The 13999-nt window shown below is 58.7% G+C and overlaps 2 non-coding genes across 2 annotated transcripts; one reads left to right on the top strand and one right to left on the bottom strand.

The window, feature by feature from the left end:
- Nucleotides 1–2986: 2986 nt before the first annotated feature.
- On the top strand, nucleotides 2987–3059 carry TRNAV-AAC (transfer RNA valine (anticodon AAC)). The gene has a single exon. It is a non-coding gene; the product is annotated as a tRNA-Val (tRNA).
- A 1557-nt stretch (nucleotides 3060–4616) lies between these two features.
- Nucleotides 4617–4725, bottom strand: TRNAL-CAA (transfer RNA leucine (anticodon CAA)). The gene is made up of 2 exons: nucleotides 4688–4725; nucleotides 4617–4662 (listed from the first exon to the last, which is right to left on the bottom strand). It is a non-coding gene; the product is annotated as a tRNA-Leu (tRNA).
- Nucleotides 4726–13999: the final 9274 nt, after the last annotated feature.

The following is a 13999-nucleotide window of genomic DNA, read 5'->3' as shown; positions in this document are numbered from 1 at the left end:
GGGTCCCCTGGTGCCATAGCTCCTCCTGGGGAGGGGGGGAGGGACCCCTGGTCCAGTATTTCCTGCTGGGGAGAAGTAGAGGTAGCCCATCCCCTATAGCTCCTTCCGGGGGAGACCCTGACCCCTTATCTCATGATGCGGTTTCAGTTTTTCCCTGGCAGATGCTCCAGACATGAGGGATGCCAGCGCACTGGCCCAGCCCGGGCCGGCAGTGATGGTCTTTACACATGAAGGGAAATGCCCTGGCTTCTCCCCCTCACAGAGTTGATGCCTCCCCGGGAGGCGGATGAACTGCGGGTGCGGGACAGCTCCCTGCCAGCAGGGACAGCAGCCAATGCACCAAATATCACTAGGTCTGCAGCCAGTGCTGGGAACTGGGCAGGGAAAAGGAGGCTTTTGTGTCACGTACATCTCAGGCAGGACGGACCCTCACTGAGCCCAGACTGTGACTGGTCCTAGCCAGGAATGTGTCCGGGGCTTGTTTGTGACACTCTAAGGCCGTGTCTACACTGGGCGTAAGAGCGACGCTGCCGTGGTCAATGTTCCGGGCTCTAGGGAAGACCGGCTGATTAGAACTAAGCTGTGCAGAGTCTTGTAAAGGGAACCGCAACTTCTCTGGATATTTGCCAAGTTTTACATGTGGGTTTAGCAGAAGGGATGTTGTGGGCTCTGGAACAAGATGGGTGGGGCAGGAAAACTCTTCACAGGCAGGGGAATTAGCTTGAGTGGTAGAGCGCTCACTTTGCGTGCAAGAGGCAGTGGGATCGATGCCCACATTCTCCATGGATTGATGTTTGCTACTTCCTCTTTTCCACAGGCAGAGCCAGCCAGGGGCTAAGTGCTTCCAGGGGCTCCTTCCCTCTTCCCATAAGGCAATGGACTGGTTTCCGCAGGGCAGGGGGTGTCATGTTTGCCTCACAGGGAGCAGTTCCATGGCTAAAATCAGGCAGGCAAAGTCCAGCCTGTAACACCCATTGGAGGGGATTCACCTACCTGGGGAGGGTGGGAACAGACCAGCACTTGGGAGCTTGGCTGCCAGCTGCTTAGCACATCTGGACACAGAAGAATCCCAAGTCTTGGTTCTGCCAGGCTCCAGTTTCCCCTCTTCTGTTTCTTTTCAGCTCCCTGCAAACTGCCTCCCAGCTGTGGGTGAGGCTGAGTGTGTGTGAAACCAGCTGCGCTTTGGATGATTTTATTAATTGTTTAAAAAGCGTCAGGCATCTCCCCTTTAAGCTCACTCAAAGACTCCTGAGAAGTCTGTCTCCTGTGTCCATCTCCGCCTCAGACCAAGTTTTCGCATGTTTCATATCTAAGGAAACTCCTCCCTTTTCCCTGCCAGTCCTTCCTGAGCAAGCTCTACCCTTCTGTGCCAAAATTCCAATAAAGTGTATTATCCCACCAAGTCCCTGTGATACCAACTTCTTCCTGCCCATTACCCATCATTTCCATGTGTCTATACCAGCATCTAAGACACAGATTAGATTTTGCTTCCCAGTGGTCCCTCGTCCCTCATTTATCTCTGCGGTTACAGCCCCTGCTCCCTCCCATTTCTAACCCATCTCCCAGGTGTCCATGTTGTTCACTTACCTGGGGGCTTTGGTCACCTGCCCCCATCAAATCTAGTTTAAAGCCTCCTCACTAGGTTAGCCAGTCTGCACCCAAATACTCTTCCCTTCCTCCACAGGTGAACCCCGTCCCTGCTGAGCAGCCCTTCCTGCAACAGCATCCCATTGGCAAGGAGGCCAAAGCAACCTGCCCACTGAGCTGTAGCTTTCTGTGCTCAGGAGGCCAGAAACCGCCTGGACTCCATGGCTGGAGGGAAATGGGAAATGGCTGCACTTTGGGAGTCAAAAGTGTTGTCTGGAAACATAAAGAGCCATTTTAAAGAGGCTTTGGAGGAGGGCACCATGGCTTAGCTGGCTAAAGCACCTGCCTCTTAAACAGGAGATCCTGGGTTCAAGTCCCAGTGGTGCCTTGTTGTAACCTTTGCTCACATTTTCCTAGGTCCTTCTGGGACACAGAAGAGGCCTCCCCTGGCCACCCATGGAACTGCTGGTTCAGGAAAGGCTGACTGGGGAGGGATGTTGGGAAGAAGGAAACAACAAGCCTGGAGCCAGTGCAGGGGCTGCTGTGACTGGCAATAACAGGGCTCTCACTGCAATTACTGGGACAGGAGAGTCAGCACCACACACACTTGTGAATGCGTGAAGGAGTCAGGGCCTAGAGAGCCTGAGGGTGCAACCTCTGCAGCTCCTGCAGCCATAGAGAGTCAGGGTCTGTGGGCATCAGGAGCTTCTCACTTGAGGGGGAGAAACCTCTTGGGACTTGTGGTTTCCTTCTTCCCAACACATCTCTGCAATCAGCCTTTTCCTGAACCAGCAGTTCCATGGGTGGCCAGTGGAGGCCTCTTCTGTGTCCCAGAAGGTCATAAGTAAATGTGAGCAAAAGCTGCAACAAGGCACCAATGGTAACTGAACCCAGGAGCTGCTGTTTATTAGGTAAGTGCTTTAACCAGCTAAGCCACAGTGCCCTACTCAGACCCACCTCTAAACTGTTCTACTGTATGGTCCCAGACAACACCACTGTCTCGCAAAGTTCGTCCATTCCCCATTTCCCTCCTGCCTTCCCACCCTGGTGGTGTCTGGCTCCCTGGGCACAGAAGGCTACAGCTCAGTGGGCAGAGGCTCTAACATGCACATCTCCCCCAGCCGCTGGGACTGTGGAGTTGCCTTTGAGGTTCTGCAGGGTTGGGGGAGGGCAAAATGAAGCAAACTTTGATTCTCTGGCTTGTAAAGCCCTTGGTCCCAGGGTTTAGGTTGGAGTCCCCAGGTGGGGGCCCGGCCTCCTTCAGTTTGGTCCCTTCCTGAGGGCACAAAATTGGCAACAGAGAATTCCTTTGCCCCACAGCAATCTCTGTTGGCCAAAGGGTTAGCAACCGAATATTTGCCCAAGCTAAAGTGCAGTAGCAGAAAACACTGTTGAGTGTGTTTCTGTGGTGTAGTGGTTATCACATTTGCCTAACACGCAAAAGGTCCCTGGTTCAAAGCCAGGCAGAAACACAGCATCTTATAATATTGCACTTCCCCTGGGTGCCCACAAGGCAGTTCTTAGGCCTGTCTCCTGGTGCAGGGATGGGTGGCCTGTGTGCTGGCTTTCAGGAGCATGTGGGAGACAGCTCAGCAGGTTAGGCTGATAGGAGGATGCAGGGCTGGAGCTGAGACTTCTCAGCAGTGCTTTACCTGGGACCAGGTCATTGCAGCCACACAGTCCAGGACCCACCCTGGAAGTGCCATTGCTGTGCACCTTCAGGGCAGTGTGGCTGTGGCCTTTGGTGCAAGTGGACACAAAGCCACATAATGTCCTGCCTCATGCCCAGACCCCCAGCCACCCTCTTCCCCTGGCTTTCTTCCCACCCAGCTCACCCAGCACCCCCAGCTTCCTTTGACACCCTCCCTTCTTCCTGCTCCCCCACCTTGATCCTTCATCCACGTTCCTTCTGCACCCTTTCTCCTGGCAACACTCAGCTCCTTGGCACTTCTCAAGCCAGGCCCTGCAAGGAGCCACCAGGCAGGAACCAGCCCTTGGAGCTCGGCTTGCACCGGGTCTGGTAGTTTCCCATCACATCTCACCTTGGAAGAGGTGACTTGTTCTCCTTCCTTCTTACCTTACGTCTCCGTTCCCTTCAAAGGTCTCTGCTGCTCGGGACCCGCCTCCTCAGGGCGCTGCCCCTCTGCCCCTGGGCTGGGAGTGGGAGACTCCACAGTCTCTGCACTTGGGCTGAGAAGTCTCACGGGGACTCGTCTGTTGATGGGTTAGTCAGCCCAATGGCCAGCCGGATCCATTCCGTAGCGCTGCCCGAGAGGGAGCGTTACAAGTGCCCTGTGTCCATTGGTATTTTCTGGGGCTCTGTGTAGGGGATTGGGCTTGGCCATCTTTTCCACGGGAAATGCCTCTTCTTTGGAACAGCAGCTCCCAGGAGTACATGGAACTTCTTCTCAGCTTGGGAAAGGGGGTGATTGGAAAGATATTTGTGCTGTGAAAACAGCAGGGCCCCCAGGGAAACTGGTAAATAATCCCAGTGCCCAGGCCTGATGTTACCTGCCCCACACAATTCACACGGCAAACCTGGCTCCCCGAGCACAGGGCGAGTCTGGGGGCTCATTGCTGGGCCGTGGGGTGAAGCAGCAAACCAGCCTCCTCCTGTGGGGCCTGTGAGTGTTGCTGAATCTGGGCCCCTGCACCTGGGGAACGGCAAACAAAAGGTCTGGGGGCCACACAGAGACCCCGCTGGGCTGAGCAGGAAGTAGCTGGGACTTTGCTTTGTCTTTGCCTGTGGGCTTGTCTGTCTGCAGCCTGGAAACCTCCTGGCTCCTCAGACCACTGGTCTGGATGGAGCGTTACAGACGTCGGAATAATGGAATCGCTGTGTAGACGCTCCCATTGTTATTGCAGCGTAATGGCCGTTATGCCCAAGGAACGCTGCTGTGTAGATGTAGCCTAAAATAAATGCTTTCATGAGCATGTGGGAGGAGCAAGGGCTCCTACAATGTCAGGAGAAATGGGGAAATAAGGTCACCTCTCTAGACATAAAAGAGATGATATACAAATAGACTATGTGTCAGGAGTGGGATTTGAACCCACGCCTCCATTTGGAGACCAGAACACCCAACTAAGGGAAAGACAGGTCCTTGAGTCTGGCGCCTTAGACCACTCGGCCATCCTGACACCTATGCAGAGACCTCTAATGGCAGTTTTCTTACATGTGTGAGTTGCTCAGGGAGGCGGCGGGAGCACCTCTCTTTCCCCGCCTAACAGCCGCTCTACAGCCCAGCTGGGTTTATCCCCACTCACCCTCATCTACCGTTGTGAGGTGTTTTGCAGGGAGCTGACAAGAAACAGAAGAGGAGAAAACTCTGGCCGGCAGAACTGAGGCTTGGGATTCTCCTGTGCCAGGGAGTCTGTGTCAGCGCCTGGGGATCCTGAGCTGGGTGGCTCCTGGGCTTGTTGGCTCCAGACCAGGGGTGTCTCTTCTGCAGGGAGATGCTTGTTCCGGGGGCTAACGCTTATCTCTGGGACACACTTTGTGCAGGGACCGTTGGTCTTTGTGCCACAGTACGTGTCTGGCATGTTGGAGTGAGGAACCTGCCTCAAATAGACACGTATCCACCCCCCGCAGTGTTCTGCTTGAGACCCCGGAGACCTGGCTTTGACTGGTGCCTGGCACGTGGGGAATTAGATCTAGGGGGAGATTTCTGGAGCCCCAAAACAGCTGCTGCTTGCATGCAGATGTGCACATCTGTCTGGGTTACTGGGCACCCAGCCTGCTTTCTGTCCCTGCCAACCTGGGCAAAGCGGCATCACTGGCTCAGGGGTTCCTCTTCTCAGTGCGCTGCAGAGAAAGCCCTTGTGTGTTAAAGGGCCTCAGGGAGCCCGGAGCAGAGGGAGCTGGGAATCTAGTCCCATTGATCCCCTCAACACACACCCACACAATCCCAGCCCCAAGCACCCCCCACATCCCTAATCCTGTGCCCTGATTCCCATATACTCCCACATCCTCACCCCTGCCCTGAGCCCCACCCCCCACTGACACACTCCCCAAGTACCTACCTTGAGCCTCCCACCCTCCACTCCACACTTTAATTTCTTACAGGTACTGTCCTATCACAACCCCTCCCCCAACTTCCTGCCTTGAGCCTCCCTATGCCCAAGGGATGGTGCCCAATAGAACAGTCCCTGTAAGAAATGTGTCACTTTCAGCCCTGGGAGCAGCTCAGCCATGCAAAGGGGCTGCCTGGGGCAGGACATTAGCCCTGGAGGGCAGGGGTGGGTGTGGCAGTGACATCACAAGGGCCTTTCACAGCCCCCCAGCTTATTGGCTAAAGGAGGTTGGGAGGTGATGACCTCACAGAGAGTCCATGACAATGGCCAGGTGGGACAGGCTGCAGGGCAGCGGAAACCTCAGAGACTTTGCTGCAGGGAGTCTCAGAGCCCCCCATGGCTTTGCTGCAGGGAGTCTCCTTCTGGAGATCTGCCCTTGAGGCCAGACAGACAATGAGGGTCACAAGCACGAGTGTGAGGAGGAGCCTCCTTGGAGCATTCGCCTTTCCCTCGACTAGCTGACTGACATCCCTGTGGAGAAGGGAAGAGCCTCCAAGAGGGTGGGTAGTCCTACTGCAGTGGAATTAGCTCAAGTGGTAGAGCGCTTGCTTTGCATGCAAGAGGTAGTGGGATCAATACCCACATTCTCCATGGGTGGGAAAAATTCCCATTTTACTTCTCACCGGTAGAGCCAGCCAGGGGGCTAAATGTCTCCAGTGGCCCCTCCCTCTTCCTACTTTGTCTCCTGAAAAGCCAGCGATGCTGGGGCAGGAAGCTGCTGGGACTCAGCCTGGCAGTGACAGAAGCGATGGAGACAGGCCACTCAAGGACACAATCGCTCTGCTCCCTGGGATGCAGTGAGTGATGGAGCAGACGGACGGGAGGTGTCAGTGGAGCAGGTCACTCCCCTGGCCCCTGAGCTCAGCTCATGCGGGAGGCAGCCAGGCAGGAGTCAGAGCCGGGCAGGGCCAGGGGATGGGAAAGGGGCGAGTCAGAGAACAGAGACAGGGCAGCAGTAAAGAACATCCACAAACCCAGCTTAACTCCTTGGCCGGCTGCCATGCGAACCACGACTCCATCTGTAGCTAGTCCCCCCAGTGCTTCCCCCACCCAGCCCCACAGCTGCTCACTGAGCCCTGCCCAGCCAGGGGCTCAGGACTCTGCCCACAGAGCTGCCATGTCTTCTCCAGAGCCTTTAGGCTGGCACCGGGGAGGCCTGAGTCCAGGCAGTGCTCAGTGTAGCCCAGTGAGGGCAGAGGGAAGGGCTGGTACTTGGGGGTGGGGCCGGGGGCTGTTCTAAAAGGCTGCAGGTGCCGTTAGACCCTTTTGTCCTTCCCTGTCTCACCCCAGCGCTGAGCAACACTCAGTGTCGGTCTGAGCATCCGTCCTGCTCTGGGACGTGTCTCTGTGGCAGGAACCTGCCCAGGCGGCTCTCGCAGTGAGGCCCCTCCCTGGCAGCACCAGAGGACTCTTAGCAGCAGCTGTGTAGACGTGCCCCGAGTGAAGGGGAGGGACGCAGGGTCACAGGGAGAAGGCTCCATGACTGTGTAAGGCTCTGCCCTGGCCAGTGGGGAATCGTTACCTTTCTGAGGCACCAGGCCAGGGCTCCTCGGAGAGGCAACGATTCCCCACTGGCCAGGGCAGAGCCTCCCTCTGACACAGTCATGGAGCCTTCTCCCCCTGCTCCTGCCTCCCTCCCCTTCTCTAAGCTCTCAGGGTTCGTCGACACAGCGCATTTACTTTTAAAGCTATTTTGAAAGAAAACATTTAAATAGCTTGTTTCAAAGTAGCACGTTCACACTGCAGGGAAGGCTCAAAATTAGTCCAAGTCAGGAAGCCCTAATGTGGACGCACTACCTCGACTTAGAGCCCCAGGAGGCACTGGGCAGTAATTACTCTGAATGACCCTGGGCAGGAGCTATTTTGAAATAGCAGCAGTGGAGCATCCACACTCTGGCTATTGCAAAACAGCTATTTCAGAAGAGGCGCTATCCGTCGTGCAAGGAGATTTACAGATTTGGAACTAAGCCGTGGTGGCTTTTGGGGTGAGTAAGTAGGAAGAGGGGCCACTGGCGGCACTTTGCCCTCTGGCTGGCTCTGCCTATAGAAGAAGAAGGGGGAATTCCCCAATCACTGGAGAATTTGGGTATTAATCCCACCACTACCTTTTGCATGCTAAGCAAGTGCTCTACCACTTGAGCTAATTCCCCTGCTGTGTGCCTACTAACCCTTTTGCCAATTCTTCCCTTCTCCACAGGGACGTCTGTCTTCTAGGTCAGTTAGTTGTGGGAAAGGAGAACACTCCAACAAGGCTCCTCCCTGCTGGCGGGAACGACCAGCGGGCAGCAGGAGCAGCACACAGGTGGTATCACATCAGATTCTCTGAAGGAAGTTGTCAGAGTGCTGTGTCTGGGTCTGCACTGACTGGGCAGAGCTGTAGGTGGGGCGTTTGAAGTGGGGTACGGGAAAGTTTGGTTAAGTGAATGGAACCCTCACCTTGCTGGACTAGTGAGCCTGAGAGGCAAAAGACATCGCTCAATCCGTTTGAGCTGGGATGGTTGCTCGTGGGGCATTATGAACTCTGTTCATGGTGTTTTCCCAAGCTAATGCCATGTCACTTCTCTCTCTGGGTATGTCTACATTACAAAGTTAATTTGAACTAACAGCCGTTAGTTCGAATTAACTTTAATAGGCGCTACACATACAAACCACTAGTTCGAACTTAATTCGAACTAGCTGGGTGCTTAATTCGAACTAGGTAAACCTCATTCTACGAGGACTAATGCCTAGTTCGAATTAAGTAGTTCGAATTAAGTAGTTAAGGGCTGTGTAGTCACTTAATTCGAACTAGTGGGAGGCTAACCCTCCCCAGCTTGCCCTGGTGGCCACTCTGGCCAAACCAGGAGAACTCTTCTGCCACCCTCCTGGCCCCGGACCCCTTAAAGGGGCATGGGCTGGCTACAGTGCTTGTGCCAGTTGCAAGCCTGCCAGCACCCAGCCAGCAGACCCTGCACCTGGCACGGGATGAGCCAGCCACCCACTGCCACCCAGCCCTCTGCCTCTTCCCGGGACCAGGCTGGCGGCTCCCAGGAGCCTGCCCGGGGCCGCAAGAGGCGAGTGCCCGCCTGGTTAAGTGCGGAGATCGTGGACCTCATCGAACTTTGGGGGGAAGCCTCCAACTTCCACGATCTCCGCACTAGCCACAGGAACGCAGCCGTATACAGCCGCATGGCTGACAGCCTGGCCGCCAGAGGCCATATGCGGACCCGGGAGCAGGTTCACTGTAAAATCAAGGACCTGCAACAGTCCTACTCCCGGGCCTGCCAGCCAGGGGCCGACCCGGAGGCCTGTCCCACTTTGAGGCCCTGAACTGCATCCTGGGGGCTCACGCCATCCATGCCCCCCGGGTGGTGATCGACCCCGGGGCAGAGGGACCCGTCCCTGACACCAAGGAGGAGGAGGAGGACGCCAAGAGCCAGGAGCCTGCAGGGGGCCTGCCCAGGACCCAGGACCCCGGAGGCACCCCACAGAGCACATCGGCTGTGTCGTCTGAGGCCAGGGAGGGCTCCACATGTGAGTGCCATCAAACTCCCCTTATGTGTATGGGAGGGTGGGGGGAGAGGGAGCCCAGGGACCGTGCTTGGTGCAGCAGCTGGGTGTCATGCAGGGGCCCTGACCTTGCAGAGGGGGCTGGGTTTCATCCACCGTGTCCCCAGGGAGAACTGACCACTGCTCTTGTTTCACCACAGCCGCGGCACCTGGGACTGCAGGGCGCACCACCGCACCTGCAACAGCCACCCGCACCCGGGCCAGCAGGTGTGCCAGGAACCAGGAGGACTACCAGCGGCAGCACCTGCGGGTCCTCGAGCACCAGCTCTGCACCCAGGACCACTGGGTCCAGGAGGACCTGTGGCTGCGGCAGCGGAGTTTGGAGGCGCTGGAGGAGCAGGGCCGTGCCTCAGAGGCCACCTCCAGTCCCTGGTGGACAGGTTCCTGCCTCCTCTTGCACCGACCCCTGTGGCCATCCCAGCTCTCGCTCCTCCTCCCACTTTCTCCGCACCCCCTGTCCCTCCTGCCCCACCCTCCACACCCACTCCCCCCCGACGCCCCCGCCCCCACAGTGCTGTGAGACGGGAGAGCCAGCAGGACCCCCAAGCCTGAGCTTTCCTTTCCCTTCCTCCCCTTCCACCCATTTCCAGCTCCCTCCTCCCAGGTTTCCCCTCCCCTCTCCCACCCTCACTCCTCCCTCCCCCCACCCCAGTTATGTAAAATAAAAAGAGATTTTTGTTGTCAAAACAGGTGTCTTTATTTGACATTAGGAAGGGGGGTTAGGGAAGGGAAAGGGGGGGAGGGTGGAAGAAGGCCCCAGTGGGGCATGCAGGGAGAGTTCAGTCCTCCTCCTCCACCTGGAAGCTCTCCCACAGGGCTTCCCGGATCTGGATGGTCCCCCGCTGGGCTTCCCGGATGGCGGAGGTGCGGGGCTGAGCATACTGGCCAGCCATGTGGTCAGCCTCAGCCATCCAGGCTGGCAGGAAAGCCTCCCCCTTCTGCTCGCACAAATTATGCAGCAAACAACATGCTGCCACCACGGGAGGGATGTTGTGCTCAGCGAGGTCGAGGCGGGTGAGGAGGCACCTAAATCTGGCTTTCAGGCATCCGAAGACCTCCTTGACCACAATGCAGGCCCTGGTGAGCCTGGCATTGAAGGCCTGGCGGGAGGGGTTGAGGTGCCCCGTGTACGGCTTCATCAGCCAGGGCTGTAGGGGGTAGGCTGCATCCCCCACCTGGCACACGGGCATGTCCACGTCCCTGACCCTGATGTAGCGATTGGGGAAGAAGGTCCAGCGTGCAGCCGCTGGCACACGGAGGAGTTCCAGAACACCCTGGCGTCGTGTGCCTTGCCCACATTAATGTCCGTGAACTGTCCCCGGTGGTCACACACGGCCTGCAGGAGGACAGAGAAGTACCCCTTGCGGTTGATGTACTGGAAGGCCTGGTGTACCGGAGCACGGATGTGGATGTGCTTCCCCTCGATGGCCCCCCCACAGTTGGGGAAGCCGAGGGTCGGCGAGGCGAACCACCCTGTGGAGCAGCACCCGGTTGATGGCCTTGACCACCTGCAAAGGGACACAGCAAACCACGAATCACTGGGGCGCCTGGGTGGCTGGGAGTGTTTGTTCTCTGGCACTGCCCCACACCCCACTCCCAGAAGCAACCCCCGTGGGCGGTGTGTAGTACGGCCGGGACAGACCGAACCCTCCAGTGCGGGGCACTTTTGCCTCCTCCCCTCCCCTCCCCCGTTTTCCCTGGGGCAGCCCATCCCCTCCTTGCAGCCCCCCTCCTGCCTGGCCCAGCAGCCGGTGGGTGCCGTACCTGCATGAGCACCGCTCTGACAGTGGATTTTCCCATGCCGAACTGGTTCCTGACGGATTGGTAGCTGTCCGGCGTGGAGAGCTTCCACAGGGAGATGGCCACACACTTCTGGAGGGGGATGACGGGCCTCATGTGAGTGTCTCATCGCCGCAGAGCAGGGGCGAGCCACTCACAGAGCTCCAGGAAGGTGTCCTTCTTCATCCTGAAGTTCTGGGTTCACTGTCTGTCTCCCCAGCACTCCAGGATGATGCAGTCCCACCAGTCGCTGCTGGTGTCCAGACGCCAGTTGCTGGTGTCCCAGCCCCTCCCCCACTGCACGAGCCCCTCCAAGCCCCTTCCCCAGCCCCTCCCACACTGCACAAGCCCCCCCAAGTCCCTTTCGCAGCCCCTCCCCAGCTGCACAAGCCCCCCCCAAGTCCCTTTCGCAGCCCCTCCCCAGCTGCACAAGCCCCCCCCAAGTCCCTTTCGCAGCCCCTCCCCAGCTGCACAAGCCCCCCCAAGTCCCTTTCGCAGCCCCTCCCCAGCTGCACAAGGCCCTTCCCTAACTTCCGCTTTCCATGTTGCAGGGCCAGAGTCTGCACTCAGGCCCCGCAGTCCGAACCCAGAGGCAGGCATGGGGTTTTGTGGTTTTGTGTCTGTCTCTGGCTGGGTGCCCCCCCCCCCCCCGGAAGCTCCCTTGGGAGGGCGCACTGATGGGGGAAGCTTCGGAGTTGCCTCTGTGCCCCCAATGCCCCTCAGACATGGCGCTGGCTGAGGGTTCTGCCTCTGCCAACTAGAGATTGGGGGGCTCTGTGTAACCCCCACTGTCCCTCATCACTTTCCTGATTGGTGCCCAAAGCCACTAGGGCTCAGCCGGCCACCCTCCAATGGGCCGGGAGTGTCTGGCACCAATGTGGGGGGAAGGGGGACAGCCCAAGCCTAGCGACCAGCACCCTGCTCTACATCACAGGGGCTCTAGCCATGGGGTGCCCAGGACCACCTCTCAGTCATACCTCTCCCTCACCGCATCCTGACAGGCAGGGAAATACAGCTCCCCCCCCGCCCCCGCCCCGCTTGTTCACACATGGGCACCAGAGACCAGGCATGGCAGAGGGACTTGCTCAAGGACCTGCAGGGAGTCAGTAGCAGAGCCAGAAATTCAGCCCTTGTCTCTGGGGCCTAGCAGAAGGGTTTAGACTGGTGCCCTAGCCATTAGGCCATACTGCCTTCCAGCGGCAGCCTGGGGATTGTAGCCAGAGGCCAGGACAGAGCGTCTCCCGGTTCAGGCTCAGGGGCAGCAGCCTGAAGGGGCGAGATGAGTGAAGGGTTAGGGAGACCCTCCCCCTGCAGGCCCTTGTGCATTTCTAGCATTGGCCCGGGGGGGGGGGCATTAACTACCCAGGAGGGGTGATCTTTGGTGAGAGGGGTGGGGGCTGGGGGACCAGTAACTACACCCCCTGATGGCAGCCAGGGCCCCCCCCCCCACCAGATTTCCCCCAGCACAGAAGCACAGAGACCAACAAATGCTGGGGAAAAGTCCTGGGGTGGGGGCCGGGCAGGATTTAGCCCCCACGGGCCACCTAGGCCCTGCAGCATGCAAGGGGGCAGGAGAAGGACTGATCTGGAGGCAGGATGGGAAGGGAGGGAGGGGAAGCAGGAGGGTGAGACCCTGCCTCCCCCTGGGACACTCGGCACCCCGAGACCCCCCACTGAGAGGGAAGGAAAGGGGCGGGGGCCCTGCTGTGCCCCGAGCCTTCTCCGCAGGAGCCTCTGGGCACTGCACGCAGGGGGGGGGGGCGGTTTTGTGGGAGGGGCCCACACGTGGCTGGGGAGCGATGCTGCTGGGGGGGGGGAGGACGGAGGATCTGTGACACGTGACTTGGGGGAAGGCAGGTGAGAGATGATCAGCGGCGTCTGTTTTCCATGCCGGGCTCTGAGTAATCCCCCCCCCTCCCCCGCTCCCTGGCACGGGGCCTTCCCGGGCATGGGCTGATTTGCAGGAAAGGGGGGAGCGCAGAGGCCTCACACCGCAGAGCCCGGGGCGGGGCCTGGAAAAGCAGCGGGGGGGGGGGGGGGGCTGCAGGACACACGAAGCCCGGGAGGGAAGAGCGCAGCCTCCAAGGGGAACCGGGTTCGCCGGCGTAGCGACCTTACTCACACCGGCCCCTCGCCGCTCTTTGGGCTCGGGGCGGAGGCGGCTCGCTGGGGCGGAGACCCCCCCGGCGCAGGGCGAGCGCGGGCCGAGGGGTCCGCGTGTCCGGGGAAGGGCGGGCCTGCTCCCGCTAGAGCCGAAATCTGGGAGCGGGCGCCCCCACCCACCACAGAGGTCCCGGCGGCAGGGGCAGCCGGAGGTGTCGGCGCAGGGCCATCGGCGATGGAGGTGGCACAGCGGGGGCAGGGGCTGCAGAGACCAGCAAGGGGCCTTCCCCGCCCCCTTTCTGGGAGGTGAACTCGTGCGGGAGCAGCGCTGAGCACTGGGCCTCCACTGGCCAAGGGCAAGAGGGCGGGGCGGGGAGAGGAGGGGAGAGAGGCCTGCTCCCTGAGGGGCATTTCTTGGCCTCACTGTTTTCCGGACGTTTCCCACAGTCCTAGAGGTGTGACTGGGAAACTTCTCCACATGCAGATCTCCGCAGGTGGGAAGATATTCAAAATGTGCCTGTGGCCAAGCTCGCTGTCGGACATCGGACATCACTGCAGTCTGGGGACTTGCCTCGGGAGTTTTGGGGAATTTGTTTTATTATTAGAATTATTTTTTTTAGAGAGGAACAGCCAGGCAGAAAAGGTCCATCCAGCCCAGCGGACAATGGCCAATACCAGGTGCCTCAGAGGGAGTGAACAGAACAGGGAATCCTCATGTGTCCCTCCCCTTCACCCATTCCCAGCCCCTGACAAACAGAGGCCAGGGTCACCACCCTTGCCCAGTGTGGCTAGTAGCCTTTGATGGACCTAACCTCCATGAATTTATCTAGCTGTTTTATGAACCCTATTAAAGTCCTGGTCTTTACGCTATCCTGTGGCAAGGAGTTCCACTGGTTGGCAGCATGTTAGG

This window comes from Pelodiscus sinensis, chromosome 19 (genome assembly GCF_052426305.1).
Source record: "Pelodiscus sinensis isolate ZL-2025 chromosome 19, ASM5242630v1, whole genome shotgun sequence".
Taxonomy (NCBI): Eukaryota; Metazoa; Chordata; order Testudines; family Trionychidae; genus Pelodiscus; species Pelodiscus sinensis.
Note: the sequence above shows the minus strand (reverse complement) of the source record. Positions and strands in the feature narration are given on the sequence as shown.